General features: G+C 43.0%; 1 protein-coding gene across 3 annotated transcripts in view; it reads left to right on the forward strand.

Moving 5' to 3' along the window:
* LOC122557098 (plastin-3-like) overlaps positions 1-16,487 on the forward strand; it is a 115,354-nt gene that overhangs the window by 14,363 nt on the left and 84,504 nt on the right. The window contains exon 1 of one of the 3 annotated variants that reach the window (XM_087992204.1): positions 14,398-14,690. The exons of the other annotated variants lie outside the window; for them this stretch is intronic. The gene's annotated coding sequence lies outside the window, so the exon portion shown is untranslated. Of the gene's footprint in view, positions 1-14,397; positions 14,691-16,487 lie in introns of those variants that run through there. 3 annotated transcript variants of the gene reach the window in all.

Raw genomic sequence — 16,487 nt, forward strand, 5'->3', positions numbered from 1 at the left:
GTGTTTTGATGCAAAATGCTACTTTTTAAGACTACTGTTGACTTAGTGGTAACAGCAAAATTGTTATTTTTTGTAATCACGTGACCTTTTTGACTTGGAAGCTCTACAGGAGGAAAAAAAAGTGTAATTATTTGAAAATATCCAGGAAATCTGTTAATAGTTTAAAGACCTTTCAGATATTAGCGTTTATTAGCAGAGGGATTGAATTCAAGAGCCGTGAAGTGATGTTGCAACTGTACAGGACCTTTGTTAGGCCACATTTGGAGTACTGTGTGCAGTTCTGGTCGCCTCACTTTAGGAAAGATGTGGAAGCTTTGGAGAGGGTGCAGAGAAGATTTACCAGGATGTTGCCTGGAATGGAGAATAGGTCGTACGAGGATAGGTTGAGACTGCTAGGCCTTTTCTCATTGGAACGGCGAAGGATGAGGGGTGACTTGATAGAGGTTTATAAGATGATCAGAGGAATAGATAGAGTAGACAGTCAGAAACTTTATCCCCGGGTACAAAAGTGTTACAAGGGGACATAAATTTAAGGTGAAGGGTGGAAGGTATGGGGGGGATGTCAGGGGTAGGTTCTTTACCCAGAGAGTGGTGGGGAAATGGAATGCGCTGCCTGTGGGAGTGGCAGAGTCAGAATCATTGGCGACCTTTAAGCGGCAATTGGATAGGTACGTGGATGGGTGCTTAAGCACAACATCGTGGGCTGAAGGGCCTGTTCTGTGCTGTATTGTTCTATGTTCTATATTGTTTTGAGTTTAGGTGCATTGTAATTTCATTGAATTGTAAGAAATGCTGATCTCTGTGACCTGATTTACTCTTGACCTGGAAGCTGTACCGAAAGGAAATGAACTGTGGGTTGGCAAACACTGACCGTGTAATATGTGTCAAGACATGGTGTGGCTTATCCCTGTCACACCACTGCAAGTGTAATCAAAGGATCTGCCTTGAAACTAAACTGAAATATTTCAGAGGCAGACACAGGGGAGCTACAAGGTGATGAGTTGGAGGGTAAAGATAATCAGTGCACAGATGTCAACACAAAGATGAAAGAGGCAGAAAGACGTACAGAGAATTATTGAAGAGGAAACTCACTTGCAGTAATTGTCCCCATGAAACTCTGAAAGCTGTTGTCAGGCCAACACAATGGCTCAGTGGTTAGCACTGCTGCGTCACAGCCAGGGACTCTGGTTCGATTCCAGTTTCGGGCGACGGTGTGGAGTTTGCACAATCTCCCGTGTCTGTGCGGGTTCGTTCCGGTTTCATCCCACAATCCGGAGATGTGCAGGTCAGGTGAATTGGCCACGCTAAATTGCCCATAGTATTCAGGGCTGTGTGGATTAGGTGCATTAGTGAGGGGAATGTAGAGGGGTAGGGGAATGGGTCTGGATGGGATACTCTTTGGAGGGTTGGGGTGGACTTGTTGGGTCAAATGGCCTGTTTCCACGCTGTAGGGATTCTGTGACCCATGATGAGCCTGCATGATTAATTTTAAACCTGCATTGTAATTCTAGGGAGGGATTCAGTGATTGGGATTGCATAAGCTGTATCTTTATCCATAAGAATGTAAGACATTGGAACAGAAATAGTCATTTCAGGGTCTGATGTATTCTGCAATGAGATCGTGGTTTGTTTGATAATCCTCAACTCTACTTTCTGCCTTTTCACTCTTGATTTCTGAATGATCAGAAAACTGTGTGAAACAATTTTGACAACTGTCTATTGTGTTTTTTTTAAAATGAGTACCCACGGCAGCCTGATGTTCTCTAAAATGCTAACAAATCATGTCTCATACGTTGGTTTGGTGACTCTGCCAATTTCTTCCCTTGGAATGTCCTGTTTTAAAAGCAGCATAGATATCTTAATAATGGAAACAGTGACTTTCAGTGGCGCGGGTGTGACCCTGAGAGTACTGAACATTGTCTCCAGACCCTGTGAATTGTTATGGTTTCAGGTCAAACGTGGCTAAAGAAACCATTTGATGACTAGTTACCACCTCACCACCAATATTTCTCCACATTGTAGAAGCACAATGCATCCCAAGTGCACAGAATGTACTCTGGGTGGGATATTTCAATTCTGTTACCAGGAGTAACACTACTGACTATATACCTTGAAGGACATTCTAGTTGCAGTGCTATAGCCTGATGCCCCTGAGGTAGCCTGTTGTTTGGAACAGCTGTACTGCTGATGTGTACGCGCTGTTGTTTATTTTTGTAAAAATTATGTCACTCTGCACTCTTATCAGCAAATTAAAGCACAAGGACATCAACAGTTCTTCCACGCAGCCTGACTAAACAGTAACCTGCTCACCAGTGACCTGCTTCTGTTCTGCTGCGGCAGCTTCATTACAGTCTCGGTCCAAGCAGGGACAGAACAGCAGATTGGTGAGCTGAGAGTGACTGCGCTTGCCATTAAGGTGTGGGAGGCTCACTCTTCATCGGTTAGAGTTATAGTCAGCTCAGAGGAAGGACATTCCCACCTTGTGCCAATTGCTCAGGTTGTTTGTAACCCCTCGGGCAAAGATGCAGACCATACCCACATGTAATGTGATCTGGGCAACATTTCAAGCTTGGGCTGGTAAATACTTCGCAAAATTAATTATCATTGCTGGGGCAGTGATAAATCATGACCCTCTCCAACAACTTGCAAATTAACCATCTCCCCTTGACGTTGAATGGTACTACTGTCACCAGATCCCCACACCCTTGGCATCCTGGTAGTCAACATGAAGCACAAACTGAAATAGTCCAGCCACAGGTCAGAGGCTGGGATTTGTGTTAAGAAAACCTCCATCTATCTCCCTAAAAGAACATCTGTAAGGCACAAACCTGGTCTTTGATGGAACCTTACCCATTTGCCTGCATGACTGTAGGTCCAGTAACACTTTCACTCAATACCATCAATGTCAAAGCAACCTTTAACACATTCCCCCTCCTCTTAATATAATACCTTCAACATTCAGTTTGTCCACAACCTATGCACGGTGGCTGCAATGCCATCTCACCAATGCTCCTTCAACAGTGCCTCCCAAGCTCATGACCACTACCAGCTAGCAGTGCAATAGCACTGGGTGCATGGTAATTCCACTATCTGTAGTTTGCCCACTAAGCCACTCACATTCTTATCTTGGAATGATACTGCAATTGCTTCACTGTAACTGGCTCAGAATCCTGGAACTACCCTGCCAATAGCATCTTGGATTGTCCCTGAATGAACTCCTGTGCTTCAAGAAAGTGGTTCAAGTTCACCTTCTCAGTGTCAGCAATGCCCACATCCTGTGAATGAATTAAAAAAAAAAGCCTTTCACCTTGAGGTTCTCTGTGTTTGAAATGTGAGCTGGTGTAATATGATCTGGAGAAGGGAGAAAGAGCCATACACATGGATGTGTTTTCCTTAAAGTGAACAGTTACTGCACATTTAACAAGATAAGTCTCCGCAGTTTTGCAATGATTTAACATTCAAAAACCTAATGGGATATTCAATAAGCAAAACGCGGCCACTTAATCAAAATGCAGTGACAGAGCTGGGCAGATGTTACCACGGAAAATGTGTTTGTTGCTAGTGGTAGATCGCACTCTATGTGGACTTGTGAGGTCACTGTTTCTGGTTGGTCTCTTTGGATCCTTGCAGGCCACACCATCAAAAGCTATAATTGGAACCTATTGGGTATATCTGAACCCCGATGTCAGCTTGGCTTACTTAGCATGATTGGCTTTCACATCAAGAGATGCTATCCTCTCACTCCACTGCAGGACTTGATTGGATAAACTTGGCTGCAATAAAATACTGTAGATGTTGGAAATCTCATAGGGGAAAAAAAGGGCTATAAAACTATGTTGTGACAGCAACTGAGTTAGTATTTCAAGGCCAATGGGTTTCTCCAGCACTTTCTGTTTAATCTAGTGCTGACATTCTGTGGCGTGCTGAAGCAATGGTACATGGTTAGGTGTGCCATCATTTGGATCAAAAATGCATACATGGACATGAATGATAGCACAACACTCTTAGCAGAAGGACAAGAAACACTTTCACTTTTATGCTAATGTCTTCTTCTCCTAACACCAACACTGGAACCACATGAACTGCTCAAAGTGACTGACTGCCATGTTTTCCTCCATCAGTTATTGCATGAATTTAAGAAATAGAAGGAGGATCCATTCATATTGCCATTTGTGCCCGACCCACTATTCAGTAAGGTCATGAGTGAGCATCCACTCAATTCAACATTTCCCACCGTTGGCCCATACTTCTCAATTCCCTTAATGTGAAAATAGCTATTGATTTGCATCTTCAATACTCGCTGTGCAACCACTGTATTCTAGGCAAACGAGAAGTCCAAAGATTTGCGACTTTGAGTGAATCAGTTTCTCATTTGCCCAAAATAGCAAGCCTGTTAGTATTTCTAGGCAGAGAGCAGTCAAATATCATCCAAATCGTTAAACCACTCTGAATTCTATACATTTCAATGAGCTCACTCATTCTTTTAAATGCCAGAGAATATAAACCCAATCTACGTGTTCTCTGCTTACCAGAGAAGGCCTTTCATTCCCAGGAATCAGTCTTGTGAAGTTTTGTTGTATTTGCCCTAAGGCAAGTACGGACTTTTTTTTTAGCAAAGGAATCAAAACAATGTGTGTTACGCCAGGTGTGTTCCTTAATAAAGTTCTGGAATTGCAGGACACCTTCACTACTCTTGTGTTCCAATCCTCTGCAATAAAGGCCAATGACTATACCATCATAATTGCATGCTGTAACTGCTTGTTGCCTTTGTTTCATGTGGCAGCACATTCGGAGTATCAATGTTTAACAGTTTACAAATCAACCAAAGCGAGTAACCTCACGTTTCCCTGTATTATACTCCACCTGTCAGTTCCTTGTCTATTTAATTCAATCGATCCCGAACCCCACTGCAGCCTCGTTGGATCATCTTCACTTTTCCATTTAGTTCTGTGTTCTTCGTAAACTTGGATTGATGCTACTCGATCCCCTCATTTGAGTCATTGATACAGACTGAAAAACACTGGTCCTGTGGCACTCCAGTAGTTGTATCCTGCCATTTGTAAAATTATCTGTTTATTCCTGTTCTCTGATTTCTGTCCATTATTAAATTCTTAATTCCTGCTCCTATATGATGGCAATCCTGTGAACCCTAATCTTGTATCATAATTTCGTATGTGGCACCTTTATTGCATGCCTCCTGAAAATCCAAGTAAACTCCATCCACCGGTTTTTCTGCTTTATCTACTCTGCTGGTTACACCTCTGTTTTATTTTATACAGAAAAAAATATGCTTTCCCTTTCAAGAAACCATTTTGACTCTGCCCTTATCAGATTAAGTGCAGTAATCAATTGGTTATGTGGGCAGCCTGGAGTGGTGATAAGGCACCATTTCAAATGCAAGTTCTTAGTCCTTTCACGTCCAAGATTAGGGTGAGGAAATATCTATATCTGCATGTACTTCAATCTCTGCCACTGTTAGTTTATAAACTGGATATTAATAACAGAACAGTTGATGGTTTACCATTGTTCTGTGGCTCTATCAGCAGCAATATCTCACTATTTGTATAGTATTAGCAATATTATAGATGAAAGCTTATTTTTGATGCAGACTTGCTTGCACTACCCCCAACCCCCATACCATCTTTATTTGGAAAGCAAATGTTGAGTATTTCTGTGCTCTCCTGATAATATGAGGTGTGTGTTCTTCTAATGCAGTAGGTTACTAGTAGAATATGGAAACTGGAGTGATTTAGATCCTTTTAAATCACCACAGGATTTTATCTATTGTTTCCTTGTGAATTGTGGTACTTTTCAAAGGGTTCTGTGCTGGGTAATGAAATACCACCATCCTGGCTGGAAAGAGAATGGAGCCATCCTAAGTGCTGCAAGATCTCCCTGAGGGCCAAATAGTTGCAGCATGAGACGATCTCTGATATCAGCCTTCAGTTATGTGATAACTCATTGCTCTGTAAACAGAATTCCTGATATTCAGCACTGAGTAGGTAATTGGTTGAGTAATGAAGCTGTTTAGTGATAAGTTATGCAATCCACTGCCAATAGTGTCACTGCCAATTTGTTCCATTATAGCCCTGAGTTCCATCAACGTAAATGAGTTGAGCATTTGTTGGTGATGTGCTGTTGCTCTGAGATTTAAAGCATTAGACTGTGATCTGCCCCTGTTGTATTTTGGAAACTTTCTCTAGTATGATGATTAAAGCCTGTTATGTTGAAGGTAAACATATGAAATCAGTTCACACTGAGGTGCTGTTTATTTTGGCAAAATCTTCCCACTCCCCCTCTCTGTCCCAGTCTCAGTTGCTGCAACTTGCCACAGTCACGCTTCAGATTCCAAGGTCTAATGGTTTTGACTGTTCAGGCATGAAAGTATGAAGAGGAAGAGGTCGCTCGGTCTCTCAGCACATTTTGTTTGTCAATATATATTGCATTGATGGCACCTTAATTTCGAACTCTCCCTCACCAAGTTATTCCCATGTGTTGTGAAGGATTGGTGAGGCTAGGTTATCTTCGAGAGTATTGTTAACAGGGGCAGGTTGAAGATGAAGTTTTAAGAGATTAACAGTTGAACATTACTGTGTTCATGCACAACCATTACAAGTTTTCAAAAAAAAATGCAAAACCAGAAATTGCTGAAAAAGCTGAGCAGGTCTGGCAGCATCAGTGAAGAGAAAGCAGAGTCTATGTTTCAGGAGCAGTGACCCTCTCCCCAGATGTTGCCAGACTGGCAGTATCAGTGGAGAGAAAGCAGAGTCTATGTTTCAGGAGCAGTGACCCTCTCCCCAGATGTTGCCAGACCTGCTCAGCTTTTCCAGCAATTTCTGTTTTTGCTTCTGATTTACAACATTCACAATTCTTTTGGTTTTGTTTTAAGTGCTGTGTGTATTTGAGCTAAGATGCTAACTTGTGTTAGATACTTGTGCAGTATGGGAAAAGTTGGTATTTATTGCAGGTTCCTAGTTGCTCATGAAACAATGAGCAAGAAATAGAATGAAGAGAGTTGCTTTAGAGGTAAGGAAATCATGGTGCTATGTTTCAGAAGTAAGTGATTAGGTGGCGAATTTGTGCACGAGAAATTGAATGCTGGAAATTTCTTTTGATCAATGTGCAAAAGGTGGACTATGTATGTCAAAACTTTCAAGCAAGTTGACAGTTCTGAAATGAAAATCATTTATTTACTGTAAGAAATGTGACAGCCATTCTGTGCAGTGCAAGGTCCAACATTAGCAAAATTTGCTAATGACCTGATGGATCTTTTTTTTTGTGTCGATGAAATGATGATAAATATTGACCAGGAGTGTGGAGGGGACTTTCCTAAGAGTGTTATGGAATATTTTAAGTTCAGCTGAGGAGAGAGCGAAGTCTCTGTTTTATGTTTTCATTGACCTATCTATATGTGCAGGCAATTAAACAAAATCCCAGTACGTTTGAACCACGTTGCGAAAGGGCTAAATTCAAATCCATCATTGGAAGCTACAGCAAAGGAGCTTAATTTTAAAGAGAACCTGAAAAATTATCAGCAAGATAAGATTATGACTGAGTGTAGCCTATTTTAAAATTGTATAGCTTTTCTTAAGTCAAATTCTTATTGTGGTAGTCAACTGCCGTGCTAGGTAGTGCCGTGCCGCACTCGTGACCCATTACTTCTGAACCAGTTAGGAAATAATCTAGGCACCATTTTCCATTTGCAAAAACATCTTGTGGTAGTTTCTTGTTTAAAGGAACTAATACTTAAATGTGTCAATGAGGAGAAAGTTTTTGAGCAACAGATGGAAATAATTATTTTTGCCACACTCGTCAGTGGGATTTTCGCGACTTGTGTTCAGAGTAGGATTTGAACAGGAAGGGCTCATGCCCGAAACGTCGATTCTCCTGCTCCTTGGATACTGCCTGACCTGCTGCGCTTTTCCAGCAACACATTTTCAGCTAGGATTTGAACAACCAACCTTCAAACAAGTAGCTTAATGTACTTTGGAGAGTTATGACTGGAAAGTTTTATTTTGAAAACTCAACTCTGGTGAATAGTGTAGACTTTTTGACTTGAAGACTGACCAGTGACCTGGGTTCTGATGTGCATCATCCATGATGCAATGCTTACAATTTTCTGCATTATCTGCCTTGAAGTTTTTAAACTCTCGCTAGGTACAAAGTCTGTGACTGCTGATGCCCCCACGTGGTGGCAGGAACACTGGGAAGGGAAGTATGCCATTCTGCCACTGGAATTTGAACCATGAACCAACCAGGTGTAGGACATTTATTCCATTTGCTTGCCTAGATGCCCTTCTCGAACAAAGACCTCCAGCCCTAATTCACGCAGGGAATTCCTCATTTCAGCTATCCTGAGTGGGAAGTGTTTCCTGATTTATCTCCTCTATAATCTCAATCCAGTTTTAAGATTATGCCCCCTTGTACTTACCTGCAGAAATACTTTCTCTGAATCCACCCCTACCTGAACTTTTACACTTCAGTCAAATTACCCCCATTCAGACTTCTGCTCTCCATGGAACATGAGTGAGGTTTATGCAACTTGCCCTCCTAACTTAAACCTCTGCTATCTTCAGTGTCATTCTGGTGAGTCTGTGCTGATCCCCTCCAATGGCAGTCTGGGCAGTGTGTCCAAGTTCCTGCTCTGACTTGAGTCGTCACAATAAGATGTGTTGCATCTCTGACTGTCCAATGGAAAGCCTGAGTGAAGTAATAGCCTTACCAGACAGCAGGGACCTATTTATTGTAGCCTCAAAGATGATCTTGATGCTGACTCAACCAAGACCTTCCTCTCACGCCAATCTTTGCTGAACTGAATGGAAAGCTATAGGTGAGCTTTGGTAGTGTTGTACATTTCAGTAATTGCTCCATCTTTTGCCAAATCTTCAGCTACTGAGCACTTCAGCTCCAAAATTCCACCCCTACACTCTCCTACCTCATTTGCTTCCTTTAAAGAGCTTAAAGCCTCTCCCAGTATTGCTAAAAAAAAGACCCATCTTGTCTTAGGATCATTAGCTGCCATTTCCAGTGCAATGCCATCACCAGACGCACATTCCCCTACCTTCCCTTGTCTGCCTTCCATAGAGACCATCTGCTTCAGGACACCATTGTCTGCCCTTCCTTCGCTCCCAACACCTTCCCACCTCCCCAGGGCACCGTAGGTTGCAACCTTCGAAGGTATAACACCTGTCCGTTTACCACCACAGTCCTCAATCTCCAACTGCCCAAACACATCTTTCAGGTGAAGAAGCACTTTACCTGTACTTCACTTACTCTAGTCTACTGCATTCACTGCTCACAATGTGTACATTGGGGAAAGGAAGTGTAGACTGGGTGACCACTTTGCAGAACCCCTACATTCTACCTGTATAACAGACCGAGCTTCCAATTGCCTGCCACTTAAACACCCCATCCTGTTCCCTGGCCAACATCTCTGTCTCAGGCCTGCTGCAGTGCTCCAGTGAAGCTCAGCGCAAGCTGGAAGGACAGCACTTCAATTACCACCTGGGGACCCTGGAGCCTTCTGGATTCAATGACTTTGGGGCTTGAGCTCTCCCATGTCCTTGCCCCAATTCCCCACACACCAGGCCTTATCACTTAGTCTGCTCTTGCACGCAACCCATTGTTAGCCACTGACAGTCACCATTTTTAGCTATTCACCTTTCTAGTTAGATCGTTATCCATTTCTTTATCTGTCCAACTGTTATTCTCTCTCTTTAGGCTCTACCCCCTACCTGCTTCCCCCCACCCTACCTTGTGCATAAAAACCGACATTCTTCTAGCTACCATCAGTTCTGAAGAAGTGTCATTCGACCTAAAACATTAACTCTCCACACCTGCTGAACTTTTCCAGCAATTTTAGTTTTTATCATATCTTGTTGAAGCGCTTTATGTTGCACTTAATTACTGCAGAGCAAGAATGCTTCTTTGTCTGGCAGTACTGGAGGTTTGGACTGCAAACTGACTGCTGTCTGTGGAAAACCCAAGTCTGATCAAATTGACCTATTTTGTCCTTCATGGGCTGTCGGGATACTTAGTTTTATAATGCACTTGTGAAATGTTACATATAGTCAAAGGCACTTCATAAAAATGCAATCTTTTAACTTTATTCATTCAACATTTCAGCTAGGTGGGAATGAATGAGTCTCACGCAGTTCACTGGTCTTGGCCCAGCGCTGAAGGAACGGTGGTATTAAAAGTGCCAACTGCTGTCAGACATATCTGGCATTAGTTTGGGTGAATGTACATATGTCTACACATTTTTGTGGAGATGGGATGACCAATTGTTATGTTTTGAAAGTGCATCGTTATCAAGTAGAGTTGAAAGTAGCACAGACATTTCTAATGCTTTGCATTCCGCAGTTATAATTAACTATTAGTTTGTTCAATTCCAGATGTTTTCAGCAGTGCAGTACACTCTTTGATAACCGTTGCGTGCGAACATGACCTGAGATCTTTCAGTCTCAAGACAGTGAGAGATCAAACGGGCCTTGAAAGAAGCTTGCTTAGAGTTCTATCACACCAACTGTGGTGTGGTGACCAGCAGATTGAAACTCCCAATGAGCAGTTACCTGGCTTTTTGCAAAGTTCCCAATTCTGAGTTTGTGTCAGAGATTTCCAGTGGGGTTTTGACTTGCTTACCTGGATATTTGTTCAAGAAACACTAGAGGGATTAATTCCTGCTCCAAATCCTGACTAACTACAAAACTGATCTCCCCTCCAGACTCTTTGTTGGGCCATCCCAATCATGACGCTCATAATACTTTTACCCCATTCTATCCCTATTGCCCGCTTGACCCACCCAATCCTCTAACTCTTACTCATGTCCTCTCTATTCTGTGAATTTTTGAACACTCTCAAGATGAGTTTGAGTGCTCATTCATTTGCATTAATGTACAGTGCGTTTGGTCATTTTTAAATAATAGGAAGCCTGTTAGAAAATCTGGACAGCATTTGTATTGCCAACGAGCACACAAAATATCTGAACTTTAGTTGAATCTGATGTGTAAACTGGGTAGCGATGGAACTGAGATGGGCCTATGATGTAGGTCCCTTTTATTGTGGTAAGACTAATGTATGTTGTACCATCTCTCGTCTGGTCATATTCATATTTGTTTGATTCTTGACACTGTAAGAATGTTTACTGGAATGATTTTAATTGTTTTAAGCTGATGTATTCAGGAAATGTCAATGGTTAGTCAACATCAGACCCTTAACATTCCTGAATAGAACAGCAGTATCTTACTGGGGTCTGTTCTGAGCTGATTGAATTGGTGGAACTCTTTTTTTTGTATAAGAACCACAAAATTTGTGTGCAAGTCCCACTAGTTGCACTTGAGAAAATATAAGCAGCCATTTCTGTGCCAAGCTGAATTGGGGCCAGTTTTCAATCGGGTGACATCCAGCTCTCAGGTGAATGTAAAAGATCCATTTGTAAAGAAGGGGGTAGAAGTTCTTTCTTTCAATTCCATTCAGGGACCGTAGGCATTGCTACCTGGGCCAGAAGTTGTTGCCCTTGAGAAGGTGGTGGTGAGCTGCTGCGTTGACCAGTGCCATCTTTGTGCTGTGGGTTGGCCCACAATGCCATTAAGGAGGGAATTTGAGGATTTCTAATGCCCTTGACCACCGAGGTTAGGGCTACTTGAACTTTCGAATCCCTACAGTGAGGAAACAGGCCCTTTGGCCCAACAAGTCCACACCAGCCCTCTGGAGAGTATCCCACCCCGCCCATTACCCTACCTTATTCTCCTATATTTACCCCTGACTAATGCATCTGACCTACACATTGCTGAGCACAATGGGCAATTTAGCATGGCCAATTCACCTGACTTGCACATCTTTGGACTGTGGGGGGAGGAAACCAGAGCACCCAGAGGAAACCCACACAGACACGGGGAGAATGTGCAAACTCCACACAGTCAACCGAGGCTGGAATTGGACACACGTCCCTGGTGCTGTGAGGCAGCAGTGCTAACCGTTGAGACACCATGCCGCCCGTTTGGCATCTTTGTGGTTTACCAGAGCCTTTTCTTAACAGCCTGACCATTGTTATACCAGTTGATGAATTTACAGCTCATTCATTGGATTGCCATAATTAATAGTTACATTCTGGTCTATGATCTCTTTCTGTAATTTTATGTATGTGAGAAGTTATTGTTTTTTGAGCTTTATTCTTTTATTTGATGCGGGAGTTTCAAAATCGGTTGACGATTAGTTCGAAAATTTTGCATGGAACTGGACTCAAATCAGAGGCCCTTCCTGTGCTGTTGCTTCATGTGAACGTAGCAAATGCAGGACAGCGTTAGACTGTGATTGGAGGGGTGGCAAGCAGCCTGGGGCCTGGAGCAGTCCATCTTGTAGACAGCACACACTGCTGCTACTGAGTATCGGCTGTGGAGAGAGTGAATGTTCGTGGATGTGGTGCCAGTCAAGCGGCCTGCATGATGGTATCAAATTCTTTGTGTTGTTGGAGCTGCACTCATGCAGGTAACTGAGGAGTGTTTCATCACACTGCTGACTTCTGCCTTATAGATGGTGGACAGGCTTTGGGGAGTCAGGAAGTGAGTTACACGCCGCAGAGTAGTTTCCAGCCTCTGATCCACTCTTGGAGCCACTGTGTATTCATTTGGCAAGTCCAGATGGGTTTCAGGTCAATGGTAACCATCAGGATGTTGACAGTGGGGGATTCAGTGATGAGAAGCCATGGAACGTCAAGGGGTGATTTTTGAGATTCCCTATTGTTGGAGACGGTTGATGCCTGGCAATTGTGTGGTGTGAATGTTACTTGCACTTGTCAGCCCAAGCCTGGACATTGTCCAGATCTTGTTTCATTTGAGCATGCCCCCACTCTCCCCAGTTTCTGAATTTGCGATGGAGGGAAGGTCAGTAATGAAGCAGCTGAAGATGGTTGGGCCTAGGACTCTACCCTGAGGAACTCCTGCAGAGATGGACTGAGACGGAGATGTCTGACCTCCAGCAACCACAGCCATCTTCCGCTATGCCAGGTATGACTCCAGCCCAATGGAGAGTTTTCCCCACCCCGGATTCCCATTGACTGTAGTTTTGTGAGGGCTTCTTGTTGCCATATCCAGCCAAACGTGGCCTTGATGTCAAGGACAGCCACTGACCATTTTGCTTCTAAAATTCAACTTTCTTTTTCTCGGCCCTTGCTTGAACCAACACTGGTTTGAGGATTTGGCCCCAGGTGTCCAAAGGATTATCTAAGTCTTTGAATTACTACTTCAATGAGCATGCAACAATGCCATTGCCTTTCCTGTCTTCCGGTTAATATTTATCCCATAATTTACATTTTGTTTGTGTAATTTTGCTATACATACACAGGCTGCTGCATTTCCCATATTCTATCAGTGAGTGTGCTTGTGTGTGTTAAATCCACCCTTGAGTGCTATAGTGTGTCTCTTCAAGTTATGGGAGCGACTCAATAATACAAATGTCATTTTATAACGAACTAGAAGTTTCACGTAATCAAATAATTATAGGATCTAAGAGTGAGCATCAATTTGGGGTGGTACTCACTGAATATTTCACATTGTGAATTTCTGTGCACAGATTGTTCAGTTTTTGGTTAAGAGAAAAATATGGAGAGAAAATCCTCCAGCATTCTTTTTGTTCTCTATTTTATATGTTTTGCTCAGTGGTGAAATTCACCTTGCAAAGCAAGTCCTTTTGGGTAAAATAAAATTCTTTCTGACCTGGAGATGATTCAACAGAAGTGTTCAGGTGGTGGAGGAGGCCCAGGACTTGCATGTCCTTGGCATGTGAGGGGGAGTTGAAGTGGGGGGGTGGGGTTGTTGGGTGTGTGTGTCCCAGAAACACTCCATAAGTTGGCATCCTGTCTCCCCAATGTAGAGACCACATCGAGAGCAGTGGATGCAGTAGATGAGTTGGGTGAATGTGCAAGAAAGTCTCTGCTGGATGTGAAAAGATTCTTGGGGCCTTGTACAGAAATCTTCTGAGCAAAGGTTTAAAAAGTTTGGGTTTCCAATTACTGCAGTTACTGTCACCGCTGGCTTGTTGGTAGAGTGGTATGATTCTCGCTTAAGGTCTTCTACTACGCAGTCTTGCGAGAGGTCCCGGGTTCCAATCCGGGACGAGTCCAAATGTCTTCACTTGTGCAAAAAATGCCAATCAATTTCCTTGTCTGGTAGTGTGGCCGTGCAGTCTAAGGTGCTGCATTAAGGTTCCAATCTCTAAGGAGGCATGGGTTTGAGTCCCACTGCTGTTATTCGTGCGAGTCGCAGGTTGCTTTTCAGTGTGTTAAAGCTCGTGTTAAGAGTTGCTGCATTTAAGCTGGGTAATCCAAAATGGAGGACGGGAAAAATTTCTGGCTGTGACAGCTGCCCCTTTTTTTTCTTTGAGGTATTTTAGGTGCCGGAGGTGATTTCCTTGAATTCTAGGAGCAGCAATTAATGTTTATATGCTGTTGCATTGTTTTGGAACTTTGGAAAAAAAAAGTCAAAACAACAGCAGTTTTAAAAGGGAGAAGAGCAGACAAAGGAAGCACTTGCTGAGGACAGTGTGCAGGAGAGAGAGAGGCAGAGAACCTGCACAGTTACTGCCTTTGACATGCATCGCTGGACATCCGAGTGCATCTGGGAAAAGTAACAAAAAGTGAAATTCACAACTAATCTTTGAGGAACTGTTGGGCGAAGTTCACAGCACAGAATCAGGTAAGTTAATCGTTGTTTTAAGTGTGGCCTACAGAGAATCTGCAGTAGTGAGTAGAGTGGGTTCTTTCTTGATTATATGTTTTTGGTGATATGTCTCTTGATTAAACTTAAATTAATAGTTATGGCTTATATTTTAACCTGGGGCACTGTTTGTAGAGGAATAAGACCTGTGTTATTTTCTGGGTCTGTAGATTGTGAGGGAGCAAAAATGGCCTTTAATAGAGTGATATGCACTTCTTGTAAGATGTGGGAGTTTAAAGAGAGTTTAAGGGTTACTGCGGATTATATCTGCCATAAATGCTACTGGCTGCAAATCTTATCAGATGGAATAGATCAGTTGGAGAGACAGAGGCAACAAGGAATCTGCAACAGTATGTGATGGATGATAGTTAGAGGAAGGGGGGAAAGTCTCAGATACAGTCACATAGATGGGTCAACTCCAGGAAAGGTAAGAGAGGTAGGCAGCTAGTGCAGGAGTCTTTTGTGGATATACCCATTTCATCAGGTATGTCGTTTTGGAAAATGTAGGAGAAGATGGATTCTCAGGGCAACGTAGCACGAACAGCCAAGTTTCTGGTATTGAGACTGGCTCTAATGCAACGAGGGGTACATCGGCTTCCAAGAGTTCAATTGTGTTAGGGAATTCTCTAGTCCGAGGTACAGACAGACGTTTCTGTGGCCAGCAGCGAAAAATCAGAATGGTGTGTTGCTTCCCTGGTGCCAGGATCAAGGATGTCTGAGAGGGTGCAGAATGTTCTCATGGGGGAGAGGGGCCAGCAAGAGGTCATTGTCCACATTGGAACCAACGACATAGGAAGGGGAAAGGTTGAGATTCTGAAGGGAAATTGCAGAAATTTAAAAATGAGGTCCTCAAGAGTAGTAATATCTGGATTACTCTCAGTGCTGCTAGCTAGTGAGGGCAGGAATAGGAGGATAGAGCAGATGAATGCATGGCTGAGGAGCTGGTGTATGGGGGAAGGATTCACATTTTTGGATCATTGGAATCTGGATCATTTGGATTTTGGTGTAGAGGTGACCTGTTCAGGAAGGACGGATTGCACCTAAATTGGAAGGGGACTAATATACTGTCAGGGAGATTTGCTAGAGCTGCTTGGGAGGATTTAAACTAGTAAGATGGGGGGATGGGACAAGGGAGATTAGTGAGGAAAGAGATTGATCTGAGACGGATACAGTTGAGAACAGAAGCGAGTCAAACAATCAGGGACAAGGTAGGACTAATAAATTAAACTGCATTTATTTCAATGCAAGGGGCCGAACTGGGAAGGCAGATGAAGTCAGGGCATGGTTAGGAACATGGGACTGGGATATCATAGCAATTATAGAAACATGGCTCAGGGATGGGTAGGACTGGCAGCTTAATGGTCCAGGATAGAAGGAAGGATAGAAAGGGAGGCAAGAGAGGAGGGGGTGGGGTGGCATTTTTGATAAGGGATGTCATTACAGCTGTGCTGAGGGAGGATATTCCTGGAAATGCATCCAGAGAAGTTATTTGGGTGGAACTGAGAAATAAGAAAGGGATGATCACCTTATTGGGATTGTATTATAGACCCCCCTAATAGTCAGAGGGAAATTGAGAAACAAACTTGTAAGGAGATCTCAGCTATCTGTAAGAAAAGTAGGGTAGTTATGGTAGGGGATTTTAACTTTCCAAACATAGACTGGGACTGCATAGTGTTAAGGGTTTAGATGGAGAGGAGTTTAAGTGTGTACAAGACAATTTTCTGATTCAGTATGTGGATGTACCTACTGGAGAAGGTGCAAAACTTGACCTACTCT

This window comes from Chiloscyllium plagiosum, unplaced genomic scaffold (genome assembly GCF_037043375.1).
Source record: "Chiloscyllium plagiosum isolate Xiang-an unplaced genomic scaffold, Cpla_swu_hap1 HiC_scaffold_11, whole genome shotgun sequence".
Taxonomy (NCBI): Eukaryota; Metazoa; Chordata; class Chondrichthyes; order Orectolobiformes; family Hemiscylliidae; genus Chiloscyllium; species Chiloscyllium plagiosum.